The following is a 15,810-nucleotide window of genomic DNA, read 5'->3' on the forward strand; positions in this document are numbered from 1 at the left end:
AATGTTATGGACAAATTCTTCTTTTTGCCATAACTTCCTCATACGGCGACCGTTTTTCGAAATGTTTGCGGTGCCGGAATCGGGAAGACGAGAACTATCCAGTCATTCAACTTTGAACTAGTTCTAATCACTTTAAATTTTGAGCATTTTACGACACTTAGGACATGAGCACCTGATCATGGCTATTGCGACGAAATGTGTCACACGTGTCTAGATGAAATGGATCACCTTTCTACTAAATCAATTTATGCAAGATTGTTTGTAGGCGAAGGATAGGAATGTCGAGTTCCATTATGCATGGCTATTGATCCTGATTGCTTTGAAAAAATGGCAGGTCTCTCGGGATGCCAACTTTCCTATTCCAAACAAGACAAAATTCATTGTGTTGTGGTTTGGATCACTCTAGTATACTTATGATAAAAAGAGCTAGGTGAATACAAATTTGAAATTTTATATATGGAAACAAGTCATTAATTATGATATTTTCAAGGTATCACACATTTCGGTATAGGTTGTTGAAGCATATAAGGAAATCACAATGCTCCATGCAACTCCTCACCACATGCATGTACATGCACATGTAGACCCTGACAAGTGATGGTGGAAGTGTTGTTACAAGCTTGATGAGAATGTAGTGTCACAGATAATGAATGATTGGTTGGTGGATTAATGCATACCAACCCCTAATGAGCATCTTTAGGTACATATAATTGACGATGGCACAAAGGGGGAATTCCAAGGCCCACAATAAACAAGGTCATCTGCCCCATAACCGAAGGAATGCCCAGAACCTTTGCCATGGGAACCTGAACAAGAGTTTCCCAACACACCCCAATGGGAACCCAAGGAAGAGGAAGTTGTGCCAAGAAGTGATAAGCGGCCATTGGAAGGTAAGAAGAATGGTGTCAGAAAGAAGCGAAAAGTGAGCAAGACAATAAGCGTTGAAAAACCTTCTATTTTGGAGGAGGAACTAGAGAATTAGTTCAACAAATCAAAGAAGTGACGAAGCAAGAAGCTTCCCCTATCATCATAGCCATTGAGAAACTTGCACAGGAGGGAATTACAGGATCACATGTAGCAACAAATAGATAAATCACATCTAATGATCGAGGCATCTAGGGCAACTGCTCCTACACCTAGTGCAACAGAGCCAACAACTACGACAGAGGCAGCCATTGCACCTCTTATACTGGAGATCTTACCAGAGCCGTCACAACCATCCTCGAATTTAGCAGAGCATAACACCTTGGTCGTCCCCCTAGCTACAATACACTTCATGGCCACTAATGACCAACAACGGGCTCAAGTGTTTTTGCAGGTAGATCTAATTATTTCTTAGTTACCAAATGCATGTTTTACATTCTTAGCAGTAGTCCATTGCCTAGGAAGTATAGTTTCATGCACAAACAAATTTGGTGGACTTAATCCAACTCAGTAATGAGGACAAGGCTCTGTAAGAAGCAAACACACAGTAGGAAGAAACAATGAAACAAGCCGAATAAATAGAAGGGACACTTTGACATGCCATCAAAGCATATATAGTAAGATTTCAAGTGTCCCCATGGAAACTGACACTCCCGCAAAGGAGAAATTGCCCAATATTGAAGAGGTTGTTCATGGCCTAAAAGAAAAGGTAGAATAGCTACAATTTGAGATCAATCCCACTATCCCACCATAAGAAGTAAAAAAGAAGGGAAAGGGTCTAGATAGCCTCCAAATATTTTGAGAGTGCACGATATCTTGAAAATGAGTGCACAAATTATATGAGGCCAACATAGATTTATGGAATAAATTGTAAGATAATGTCAAGATCAAAGACATTGGGATGAGGATTCAAACAATGGAGCAACAAAATGAAACTATATGTAGCTATTTGATATCTCTACTCATGGAAAAATGTAGTGTTGCAATTGACAAAAGTGCGGAATTGGGAAGAAAGATTAACCAATTGAGAGTGGAGCAACAACAACTGGCTCAGAAAGTGGAAAGTTGCAAGTTGAAGCCATGCTACTCATAGATGATTTCGTTGTAGCAAAAATCACAATGCCAAAATTCATTACTGAGAATGAATCTTTGTTCCAAATTGCTCTTATGCCTGTCAAGACTATTGCAAATACTATAGGATTGGTAGAGTAAGCGAAGGCAATCACACACACTACCAAAGAAATGTTTGAAAAAATTGTGGCGAAGGTTTTATAGGTTCTTTCTTCCACTGGTGCACAACCACAACAAATTGGCCCAAGGATGAGCCATGTTTACTGTTGGGGGACTATTAGGGATAAGAAAGAACAATGAGAAAAGGGAGGAAAAGTATGAAATTTTTCCTAAGTGTGGATAAATCACACAGAGGATGGAGGGAACTATGCACCACATGCCACAAATGCCCGAAAGACTGCGCAAATGTGTGACAAGGGCTGAAGAGACTACGCCTTAAATGAAATATTCCTTGGTCAACAATGTATCCTCTAACTATTCAGGTTGGTTAGATATGGGCAGTGGTGTTGATTCATCCTAGTTTGTTCCAATGAACATTTGCAACTCAGCATGTACGAGGATAAATCATTAGGGCAAGCTAGCTAGATGAGTTGGTTAGAGTTTCCCTGAAGTAGGACATTAAAGACAAAATATAAAAAAATGAGTTGTTTCCAATAGTAGTGGTTTATTTGATGAAACTGTCAAAGAGCTTGAGTGTTGAACTCTAACATTTCTCTAACACCGGAGCCATGGCTAGGGTTTCAGGAAACGGGGTCCATGCCGCCGCCACTCTGCAGACCAAGCAAGGGAAAATCCAGGGCTCAGATCGCAACCCTTACACAGATGGGCAAACTAATCTGGAACTACATCTGAGAGCAAGCGAGAGGAATGGAGGACTCGCGATCGAAACCAGGGAACTCAAAGAAACCCCTTTCAGCAATGTAAGAAAGCGGCACAGAAGGAGCTTCGTTAGGGAGATCAGAGATCAATGGAGGACAGTACGAGGGTGGCCTGGCACATTCGTCACAGCAGTGAAGGCACTCCATGCACGCCATAACACCGACTGGGTCCTGCGAAGAACGAAAAGAAAGGCATATTTCGCTCCCGCCATCGAAGGCTGGGCCTCTGCTGCGCCTGCTCGGAAGCATAACCCTCGGTGGAGTCGACTGCTGATCCCTCAGCAGTAGAAGCTTAAAAGGCCCAAAGCCAGGGCTCAGGCTCTGCTTCCCTCATGGCCGTCCTTGGAAACAAGAAAGGGAGAGCCGGAAAATGCTTCATCCGCAGGGTCTTTGCCTGGATCTTAGGCATCCTCTTGCTGTCCGAATCGTAGTCTCTGTTTTAGATCAGACAAAGATCTGCCAGATCTGGTAATCCAGAAGGCAAAAGAACCTGTGCTCGGGCCAAATCCAGAGCCTTGCATGGGGTTAAAGCCCTCATCTGACTCCTTTCAGATCCAGATTTTGCAGCCTGCAGGCAGAACCATCATGCAATGGGTTCGCCCTTCAGATCTGGTGCAGGACCTCACACAGAATTTAGAGCGCAGAATGGGGATCCCATCTAGCCTTCTGCGACTTCTCTTTCAAGGTAAACAACTTGAAAACCCTCCATCCCTCTCTGCTTACAGCATATCCAGGAACAGCTCGGTGGTGGCTACCCTTCATTTGAGAGGTGGTGCAGCGGGACAAACTTCCTCTACTCGGCCTTTCTCATACAAGGATGCAGTCCACTCAGAGAACCCCAAACCCCCGGAAGCCCTTAAATCTAAGGCTTTCCTGGTTGAAAAAGTTGAAGAAGTTCCCTCTGTTGAACTCATGCATGAAGAACTGGCTTCCCAGCATCAAGATTTTGCAGAAAGAGCCATCATTTGCAGATTTAATGGTCTGTGGCCCCGATCTCAGGATCTCTATGCTTGGATCCATGAAAACTGGACACACCATTGTAAGATCTTTTTTTGCTCGAAAGATTATTTCATTGTTCTCTTTGATAATATTAAGCACTATGAAAAGGCCTTAGAAGAGGGTCCTTGGTTCATGGGAACTGCAGGGATTTTTCTGACTCCCTGGTTCCCAGATTTTGATCCAGCCACTGCAGTCATTACCAAGACTCCGGTATGGATTCGGCTTCCAAACTTACCTGCTCATCTATGGAATACTCGTGTCTTCAGAGCAATAGGAGACACATTGGGCAGCTTCATCCATGGAGATTCGTGGCGAGTATCCAAAGGTCTCTACTCATATGCAAGAGTGTGTGTGGAGTTAGACCTGAGCAAAGGTCTTCCAGAAAAAATCAATCTCAAGATAAATGACTTTGTCTGGACCCAGACGCTTGATTACGAGAACACTGCTTTTCGGTGCCGACATTGCCAACAATCTGGACATTTGCAGAATACTTGCCCATCTCGCCCGGCAAAAAAGAACAAGGCCAACGACTCCAAGCCCAAGTCCAAACGATGGGCTCCATGCTCTCCCCCCCCAGTAGGGGATTCTGACTCCTCCAGTTCTGAAGATGAAGATAGCGATGAAGAATTGAATCAGGCCCCTCATTCGATGGCCCCTTCCACCGATGGCCTGGCACCTTCTTCTGATTCAGCCATTGCTCAAAAACGTGTCCATTTGTCCTCTTCCTCGGACTCAGAAAAGGAAGGCCCCCCTGTGGAGGACCCCAATCTACAAGTTGTAATCGCCCATCCACCCCAAAGTGGCTGGGTTGAAGTTAAAAAAAGGAAAGGGAAAAAGATTCGCGTTGAAACCCCTACTCTTTTAGGGTAGCATTCAAGGCTTCTTAAGCTATCAGTGACTAGTTGTAACTCCTTGCCTGCTTAACTCTTTTCCCGGAACCGAAGTTGATAGTCCTATCATTTCCGGTTGCCGGTATCTTGCTTCTCTGGAATGTATCCGCTTGTACAATATTTTACTGCTTAATAGAATTAGTCTTATAGGGAAAAAAATAGTAGTGGTTTATTTTTCCCGATTAGTTATTTTTTCCGCTCTATTTGATGTTATTGTTATGTTGTTGTTAGACAATAGCTTTTTTGTTTAGATTTTTTTATGATTGTACTATGGATTTGATAGTTTGTTATTCTATTGTCAATATTTACCATGTTTATCATAATGGCATTGGCTAGATAGTGTAACATGAATTAACATAGTTTTAGTTCTTACATTTAAGTATATGGAGCTTGTTTATAGCTTGTGCTAGTGATGGTTAATATAAATATGAAATTTATAGAGGTTTTATTCCATTTCCATGGTTTTATTGCTTATGTATTTTGTAGCAATGGTGGGATCAAAGAATGAGTTATATAGACTTAACAATGTTTGTGGCAATGTTTTGTGTGGATAGTGTATAGTTGAATTATATTGTAAATAATTGAGTCAATGCATAAATAAATGAACTATATTTATTTTTTTGCAATGGAGTTGGCTTTTCAATCATACAATGAATTCTTGTTGAATGTTTAATTTTCTGGTTAAACCACATATTATGTTCAAATGATACATGATCAAGTCAGTAATGATCATCAATGCCAAGTGTGTCACTAGAACTATATATGATCCTTCAACAACATGTCATACCTCCCGGGACATGAACAATTTTCAGTGTATATTTTTGGTGTCCAGGTATGAAAAAATTATTCGCCCCTTTTCCTACATTAATTTACCAATCCGAGTGCATATTATTTTCAAGGCAACACGCAAGGTATATGCAGGGGCAAGGTTACAATCTGTCATCGACCAAGGGTTCGTGATTACCAAATCAAAGAATTGTTGTAACAGAAATAGAAACTCAACTGCAGAACTTAAAAAGGTATTCATATTGATCTAAAGAATCTGTAACCACAATCAAGAAATAAACATAGCAATGAATAACACACACATAACAAGAAAACACACAACACCTTATCAGAAGAGCGGGCCCAGTTCTCTGATCAGGGCTGCATTACTCACAGCGAAAGATAGAACAAAAAAAAGGGTTGTATTTTATTAATCTGAACAATGTTGTTACAATATAATTCAGGGTCTGACTAACCCCTTGTACAAGAATGACTCGTCCTTTATACAGTACAAAGGGGAGTAACATCTCTCCCCAAAACCTGGCACTATATTCCCAAAGATATACATCAGTTCAACATAGCATCGACGCCGAGAGAGCAAGCACAGAAATGATCCAAAACAGGTTGAGAACAACTGCAAATCAGTTATGTTGTTTCATTGTGGTCGATCAGCTGCTGTGAATCATGGAATTGCTGTGACATGCCGTGAGGTCAACACCTGCGCTCCAGAATCTGTGATCATAACATGTTTTAGTGGTTCGCATAGGCAAAACCCTCATGAATCTACTTCATTAATTAAATATCCCAAGAGACGAAGAAAGGGGAATTACCTCATAGTTTTACATAGTAAATATATGTGAATGAATACAAAAGGGATGAAAAGAGGAGTGGAAATGTAGGAAAAAGATAGGTTGATTTTGTGCCCAACATCTCCCCCCAACTAGCCTTCTGCACGCCCTCGTACAGATCGTCGTCTTCACAGGTCTGGGTTGGATAGGCTGCGGGCTTCATGAAGTCGGGCGAGATCGTATTCCACGACCATTTCTATTCCTAGAACCTTAAACCCTTCTGAGAGAAGAACTTCCTTCCACCAATCATTTGGTACATTATATGATGGGGTGTAGTGCTCTGCTGGCAACCAAATGACAGGGTACTGAAACCGAATTCCCATCCACCGGACCCCACATGTTTGGATGCATGCCACGTATCTTGGCACCCTACTGAGTGCTCGTGCAGAATGGTGCTCCAAACGGTTCCCTGTTCCGGATAGATGTGGGTGATATCATCCACATTTTCTGACAACTATCCAGGGCCTCAGCTTGAAACGTGACTAATTGCTTGACACAAAGATCAATGCACCACTTTTGTGTCTTCAACATCCGTTCCCCATTTCCCACAATTTCTAAAAATGTATTGTGCTTATTGTACATAGTCACTGATCTCTCGGGTTCTCCTCTTACCATAAAATGTTTCGTGACCTGATTTGACTCAAACGTATTAGAATCCTTCTGCCAGCTTATCTGATTGAAAGTGTAAGAGGTGAGGGTCCTCAAATGAATGTCCCACATATATGGAACCATATTAAATTCTCTATCAACACGCAGGAGATACTCATGCATGTAAATCTCACACATCAAACGCTGAGTTGGCACACCATGGGCTCTCAATATCTGGAGGAACTGTACACCATCCTCAATCTCATGACTAATTTCTTTCTTGATGCTTTCCAAACAGAAGAAAAGAAAACGTTCATGCAAAAATAAAGAATAACTGGAAGCGGGAGGGCGACATGACATCACCTCCTGTGCTAAATTGAGAATTTGTTCTTTGTCGGCTTTCAATTCTGCCACTTGCCTTTCCAGTCGCTCCACCTTGAGTTGTTGTTGTTCATACCTCAATTGAATTATATCTATGTGCTCCACATATTCGAAGATAGCCGTGGATGCTCGTTCTTGGGCTCTCTTCACTTCGTTCTGATATCGTACCACGGTGGATTTCCAAGTTTGTACTTCAGCTGTCAAATAAAACTCACGGCCTTCAAACAAATACTCGATAGGGTCTGTTTGAGTGGCAACAGAGGTTGTTTCCACTTCATCTACGTGTGTCTCTTCTTCGGCCATCATGGCTTTGGGCTTCTTAGCCCGCTGCTTATATTTCTTCACGTGTTTCTTCAACCAATGCACTTGCCTTCTCATCCTCTTGACCTCTGTTTTGAGTTGCATTGTTTCTTTGAATTGCAACCGATATTTCCGCTTAACAAGAAGCCTCCATTGCTCACACAACTCTATCCATTCTTGTTTGACCACCACCTCATCTGGTACTGTAGCCGGTTCGACTGGTGGTGGATTACTCGAGGGAGTATCCATAGGGTTAATTGACGGGGCTGCTTTGTTTTGTCTCTCTTCCTTGGTAGCAATCGCTTCCTTACTGACTCCTGCCTCGACCCGCTGTGAAGCTATCTCTATAGGTGGCAAACTCACTTGATGGGTGTCCATCGGTGTTTCAACCAAAATTCCCCCTCCAGGTTCCCTTGTTTCAGAAACACCTGTCTCTTCCTCTCTTTTGGGTTCTTGGGAAAGGTCTCTCTGGAAGTCTGCGGCCAACAAACCTGTGGCAGTTGGTCCCTTATTCGACCCATCAAACTTCAAAGTCGACGGAATGACAACATCCTCCCCTGCGCGTCAGGAAGAGCGAGACACCCTCGCCCCTTTTGGAATGGAGAAGTAAGAGGAAAATTGAAATAATTTTCCTATCTGATCTATCTTGGCGCCGGCTGTGACCTCGGGCTCTTTCCCTCTGTCTGCAACATCTCTGATCTGGGTTGAAACTACTGTTTGTGCAGTCCCCCGTTCTGAGGTTGACGTTGGTTCTTGTCGAGCAGCGTTAGTCTCAGCATCTAATTCCTCTGCAATCTCCAGGGCTGGACAGGTTGATGGTGGTTCTTGTGTAACACCACCTTCCGTATCCAGCAATTCTTGATAAGACGATGCTAGCACTGTTTCTTCCAGGACCACATTGATAAAAATGGATTCTTGCATCATTATTTCAATTCCGTCCATTATACCTAGCCTCTCCTTTTGTTGGCCCCACGGTTCTTTCAGCTTCGGGCCCCTCTCGTCTTGGTTCATTTTCCTCCATCGGTTCCACGGTCGAGGGTGGTGCTTGTGGGACACCCCTGGCCGCAATATTAACTAATTCTTCCACCTCAGCTTGATGTGGTACCTCTTATCTTGTTATAGTGCTGCTAGTTTGCTCCATTGGCTCCATAGTCGAGGCTGGTTCTTGTGAGATAGCCTTGGTCGTGGTGCTGGTGACCCTTTCTATATCAGCCCCTCGCTGCAATACTTCTTCTTCCATTAGTTCTGCGGTCGAGGCTGGTTCTTGTGAAGCAGCCTAGACTATCCTCTCTGGTTCAAGCTCTCGATTTTGTTCCAGTCCCTTGGGTTCCATCTCCATTTCTTCTGGTTCTTCTTGGTCTACGTGTTCATCCTATGCTCCGGGTTCTTCCTCCATCGCTTTCGGCTCTTCTTCTCTACCGGCTCTAGTAGCTGCTATCTCTTCCTCTATAGAATCCCATAATGTTTCCCACAGGATTTGAAGTCGATTGATTGCATGCATGACTAACAGTCGGACCAACCCATGGTTGGTAATGACTGCCACAACTTCTCGTGAACGCTGAGCAGATTGCGCCATCAGCTGGAGACTTTTTAAAAGGAAGAAAGGCATATTCAATGAGAAGGCTTTCGACTGTGGGAACCGGAGGTGAGCCAACATTCTGAAATGATATTTAAACACGGTGGTATACCTCCCCTTGTAGGTTATGTATCTCACTACAAAACCTGCTACCTCACCCATGGGTGTGGTAATGAATTCTGGTCATACCCCCGACCTTTCTGAACAATATTCTCTCTGGCTCGCAAAAATGCTTCGGGGAACTCCTGGAGGGAGGTTCTTTGCGAAAACCATCTCTGCCCCTGTTGGGATAGCCCACTGACCTCTGCAATGGTTTCCTCTATAATAGGGATTTCTATCCCCCGGACCCGAGAGATCCCTTCCTCTAAATTGAGTGCAAATTCAATCGCGATTGTCTCATTAAACCCCTACAACCTGTCGAGATAGGCGTTCCACCCTGCATTTTCAAAAACCTGTCATACTTCCCGATTATTTCGGACCATTGTCGTATCCTCCGGCTCATGGTGCATAGCCAACCCACCCATCGCTGTAGGAACTGGATCCACACGATGGATACAGTCGGTTGGTAGGGGGTGTAGGAATTTATAGGGTAATTTCCTCAGACAGAACGCCAAAGGACACCACTTCCAAACAGATCACAGATCAATACACCAGTATTGTTGATGTGGTTAAAACCCTCAAAGAGGGAAACAGTCCACGGGCTGAGCCAACACGGCCACTTTAGGCAATTTATTAATAAAAGAATTAAAATTTACATAAGCTTCTCTCATGAACGGTTACCCTACAAATGACCCTCCATGCTCTTTAAATAGAGATCATGGACTAGTCGGGTTTAAGCCACAGATCAAGTGTCCGTAATACCGAGGAGAGAATGAACCGTCGGATCACTACATATCGTGAATGCCGGATTGTAAGTTACAAAAGTACATAGTAAAGAAACACACTTTACCTAACACTACAGTAGACCAAGTTATACTTAACTATTTCCTATGTCTCGGAATATCCTAACAAGGGGAGAGTGACAGCAATCCAAATTGACGATGGCAATAATGTTAGCATGGTGGCCGTGGGGTAAAAGAATGGTAATAATGACTTGTACACCTCGAAAAACACAGTAAATAATGGCAGGGTATGGCAGTACAGGTGAATGATTATGGTGATTGAATATAGCGTACTGGGGAAATGACCAATAAGGTTTTTGGCGTACGATTTCAAATTCCAATGCGTCAAAATCATGATTACAAAATCACAATATTTTGGTTTTTGTTCGCATTAGATTTGGTAATGATGTAATATAATTACAATTTTAGGTATATTGTCGTTTATTTGTGATGGGACCCTCCCAACTAAAATGCGGTCGTCTGCGGCACGTACTAGTCTCTTCTTTGGAATATTTTAATTAAATCCGTAAGAGTCAATGAAGGCGTACCCGGAGACCTACCTGGCGGTGGAGTAACAAAAAAAATAACTGGACGAGTAATAGCAACGACGGAGTTACAGCACTGACGGAGTAACAGCACCGGTGGAGTAACAAAATGACAGAGTAACAGTAGCGACAGAGTAATAGCAATGGCGGAGTAAGAACACCGATGGAGTAACAGTAACGACGAAGTAATAGAACCTGCGGAGTAACAGCAACGACGGAGTAACAGTGCTAGCGGAGTAACAACACCGACAGAGTAACAACAACGACGGAGTAACAACACCGGCAGAGTAACAACAATGGCGGAGTAACATCGGTGGAGTAACAACAACGACTATTACTTGGAAAATTTCTCAGTTTCTCCTTGTCATAATTCGGTTCTTATTCCTGCAAAAGACAAACAAGTAAGTAGTAATAGCATATATACATATAACAGAAGGCAGAGAGAGTATTCTTTGCACCAACAACCATTAAACCAGATGTATTAGAAAGATGTTTGATGAAGGCATCCTTAGAAGTTGGATGGTGATATAACTTCAGACAGTGTCTTCACTAGGAAGGAAGTACGATTTGCATCTATTGTAACCAATCTGACTGTTCCATTGTCAAATACAGTGTCCACTTCATAGGGTCTCATCTAACAAGTGCCAAGCTTTCCTTTAAAATCTTTGAACCGGGAGTCATAGAGAAATGCCTAGTCCCCTATATGAAACACCTTATTCTTGATAAATTTATCATGCCATTTCATTCTCTGTTGTTGGATAGCAGTGGTTCTCTTGACATCTACTGAACGAATCTCGTCTAAATCATGGAGCTGCTCCAGTCGGTGTTTTTGGGCCTTTGATAAGTCTAACCCCACTTCCAAAGTCGTTCTGAGCATACTGATCTCGAACTCTCCTGGAAACAAGGGGGATTTCGCATAGACTAGCTCAAATGGTGAAAACGCAGTTCTATTCCGCCACGTCGTCCTATACTCCCAAAGAGCTTCTCGAAGTTTCTGCGACCAATCCCGGCAATGACTTGCTACAGTTTTTGTCAAGATATTTTCCAATACCTTGTTTGTACTTTCTACCTGTCCATTCGCTTGGGGATGGTAAGGAGTTCTCACTCTGTGTTTAACCCCGTATTTCTGCATAAGGCTCCCTATCATGTGGGACGTGAATTGTGCTCCTACATCCGAAGCAATTTCTCTTGGGGTACCATATCGGGCAAAAATATCTTCAAAAAGGAAATCTGCAACCACCTGTTTTGTTGCTTTCGCAACTGCTTTGGCTTCCACCCACTTAGTCACATAATCAGCGCAGACCAGGATGTGAACCTTCTGGTGAGAAGGTGGGTTGAAGGGCCCAACGAAATCGATGGCCCACTTCTCAAAAGGTTCAAGGACTATCTGGGGCTGTAATGGAATGTCATCCGATTTCGCAGGTCCCATCTGTTGACAGGTGTCACATCTTCGGACATAATCTCTAGCATCGCAAAAGATAGAAGGCCAGTAGTATCCCAATTGCAGCACCTTGTGGCCTGTTCTTTTGTTTGCAAAACGTCTTCCACAAGGTCCACCATGGACGACCTTCAATATCTCATAGATATCATCCTCTGATACACAACGCCGAATCTGTTGATCAACCCTTGTATGAAAGAGGTATCCTGCCATCCATGAATATCGAGTACTATGATGAATAATTTTCTGTTGATCCTTCTATGACAAATGATGAGGTACCTTCCCTATAGCAAGATAGTTAGCAATATCTGCATACCACGGAGTGTTAGCGGAAATTGCAAAGAGATATTCATATGGAAAGCTATCTTCGATAGGTGTACCTTCAACATTATTTTCTAACCTAGACAGAAAATCGGCAACCACGTTGTCCTTCCTTGGTTTATCTACTATGGTAATGTCAAATTCTTGAAGTAACAAAAGCCATTTTGTAATACGACCAGGAGTAACGGGTTTATTCATCAGGTAACTGATGGCTGCATGATTAGTATGCACAAAGGTGGGGTAACCAGTGATATAGTGCCGGAACTTGTTGATGGTGTAGATGACAGCAAGGAATTCTTTTTCACTCACTGTGTAGTTTAACTCAGCAGGAGCCAAGTTCTTACTAACATAGTAAACTACATATGGTACCTTATCCACTTGCTACCCCAATTGTTGTCTGGGAAGCATCAGCATGAATATGGAATGGTAATGCCCAGTCTGGCCCTCTAAGGCTCGGAGAACTATAGACCAGTTCCTTGATCTTCACAAAGGCTGCATCACAGTCATTTGTCCACACAAAGTCTGCATCTTTTGTCAGTAATTGAAAAAGCAGATGTGATGTCTTAACAAAATTTTCTATAAAGCGCCTGTAATAACTAGAGCAACTGATAAAGCTACGTACCTGTGTGGGTGTTCTGGGTATTGGAAAATGTTGTATTACCTTTATTCTTAACTGGATCCATCCAGATTCCTACAATTGAAAGCAAGTGTCCCAGGACTATTCCTTCGTTCATCATCATATGGCATTTTCCCGTACTTAAGGAGACATGCGCCTGCTTGCATCTTTCAAGAACTTTTTCTAGCTTCCCCAATGCTTCTTCGAATTAATCTCCATATGCCGTGAAATTGTCCATATAAATCTCAACACTATCATCCATCAGATCAAAGAAAATCCCTAAGATTTCCCTTTGGAATGTTGTAGGCACATTATAGAGGCCAAATGGGAGGACCCGGTATGCGAACGTTCCCCAATGGCATGTGAAAGTGGACTTATTCTGATCTTCAGGAGCTATATGGATCTGGTTGCACCTGCTAAATCCGTCCAGGAAGAAGAAAAACTTATTCCCAGCCAACGTATCCAAAACTTGGTCAATGAATGGTAATGGAAAATGGTCTTTCTAAGTTGCCTTATTTATTTCTCTGTAATCCATGCATATCCGCCATTTACTGTTTTTCTTAGGGACCATTACCAATGGGGAAACCCATTGGCTGTCTAAAATGGGGTAGATGAATCCCACATCCAGCAGATTTTGAAGCTCTTCCTTAACAATGTTTTTCAGAGCGGGGTTCATTCTCTTCTGGGGTTTCCTCACAGGACGACAATCCTCCTTAATGTATATGTGATGGGTGCATAGATTAGCAAGAATCCCATTCATATCGAGTAGTCCTAGGGGAAGGCTTCTTTGTGTTTCAAAAGAGCATCCAAGATTTGTTTCTTTTGGGACTCTGATAGATCTCGATTGATATTCAGGGCTTTTCCTGGTTCTATTTCCACAGAAATACTGTCATGGGGCGCAGTTGTAGGTAGATCATCAAATCCATCTGTTGTTCCAATACTTTCTTGTGTCTCACAACTCAAGACAGACTCCAAGATTTGCTGATTTAAATCTGAAACAGAACAGGGATCACTAATAAAGGTAGTAATTGTGTCATCTTCCGTTTCTGTTTTCAGCTGGAGGGCCTGTCCAATAGTAAGAACTGGTCTTAATTCCTCATTTTTCGATTCAGACTCTTTCCTCCGTAAAGATTTCTTGCGGCCTGTTGGTTTTGCTGATGGGTTAGGTTCTGTGGGAGGATATAATACTAAATTCTTAGTGTTTGTCCGTTTTAAATGATCATATGTCCAGACCGACACCCAATATAAGCGTCTGCGGTTGCCAGCCATAGTCTTCCCAGAATTAGCGGATGGCCTCCAACTAGAGATTGTGTTTGGAGTACTAGGAAGTCCACAGGGTAGTTCCATGAATCAACCAAAATTTTGATATCTTCAAACTTCCCTACCGGTTTCACCGTAGATCGATCTGCCAGCTCTAGCACTGTAGGTGTGTGTTTCAAGTAAGAATACCTAATGCAAGCATAGTTTCAGCAATGATGACATTTATGGTAGCACCCAAATCTACCAGTACATTTGGAATTTCTACCCCATTAATTTGCACAGTTAAAATTGGGTTCTCGAGATCCTCATACTTTACAGGCATGGACCTTCCCATCATAAAATCTAATAACTTCCCCATTAATTGAATGGTGAGTGGGTCTCTTGATTTCTTTTTAGGCTTCTTAACACAATATTCCCTAAGAGTTTTTGTGTATATAGGTACGTCCCTCATAGCTTGCAGCAAGGGAATCTTGACAAATAAATTCCAGAACTCCCCTAAAAGGTCAAACTCACCTTGAGGGTTTGTTTACTCAAAGCCAACCTTTCTGGATAGGGTGGTTCAGCTTGGTGTTTTTGAGTAACTAGCAGTTGAGGAGGTGTATGATTTTTGTTGACTCGGTTTGATTCCTCTTCAACCATTTCTGGTTCCTTTTCCTCACTGTCAATTTGTTCAATGATAACTGGCGAGGGTTGAACATCTACTGTCTGCCAAGATCGTAAATTCATCTCATAGAATTTTGCGGTAGAGATGTTGTATGAAGGTAGGTTGAGTGTGTCAGCTTGTTGAGCCCCTTTATTGTTAGGATTTGGATTGGGTTGGATGGGAAGTTGGGGATGAACAGGCTGATTACCAGGAGGCACATTAGAGGGTAACTGAAGTTGTTGTTGTGGAATTAACTGGGGAAACTACCCAGGAGGAGAAGGTCCCCGCCAGTTTGGAGCCCACGAGGAACTCGAACTAGCTTAAGGAGCCCACTGCTGCCAAGGTGGACGCTGGTATTGGGGCCACATGGTCGGATAAGGCATGGACTCGGGACCCATATTAAAATTACTAAAATATTGAGATGGCTCCGGAAACATACCTTGATTTCCCATTGACGACCGAGGTTTCCATGGCTTTTTAGGTCCCATAAAGTACAACTACTCCATCTCTTCGCCTGTCCCTTGAAAATCCGCTTTCAGTGCTGACAAGGATGGGCATGAACTTGTTGCATGATTCAACTCACATATTGCACACTCCTCTACAGAGTTTAATGGACATTCCCTCTGTAGGTGTTTCTTCCTACATGTTGGGCAAAATACAACCATAGTTATTTCCAATTCTCGTTGTTTTTGTTCTACCTGCAGCGTGTCTATTGGTTGGGAGCATTCTCCAATTTACTAAAAACAATTTAAAAAAACAAATTTAACTTTTATTACACTCAAAATATTAAATTATGACTTATACTCCTATGGGCAACAAAATTATCTTCATCACAAAAATTCGCAATCCAAGATCATGTCCCCACAAAGTGCTTTTTCGTTGAGCC

This window comes from Pinus tabuliformis, chromosome 2_1, assembly GCF_031772625.1.
Source record: "Pinus tabuliformis cultivar Carrire ecotype Pingquan chromosome 2_1, CPIR1, whole genome shotgun sequence".
Taxonomy (NCBI): Eukaryota; Viridiplantae; Streptophyta; class Pinopsida; order Pinales; family Pinaceae; genus Pinus; species Pinus tabuliformis.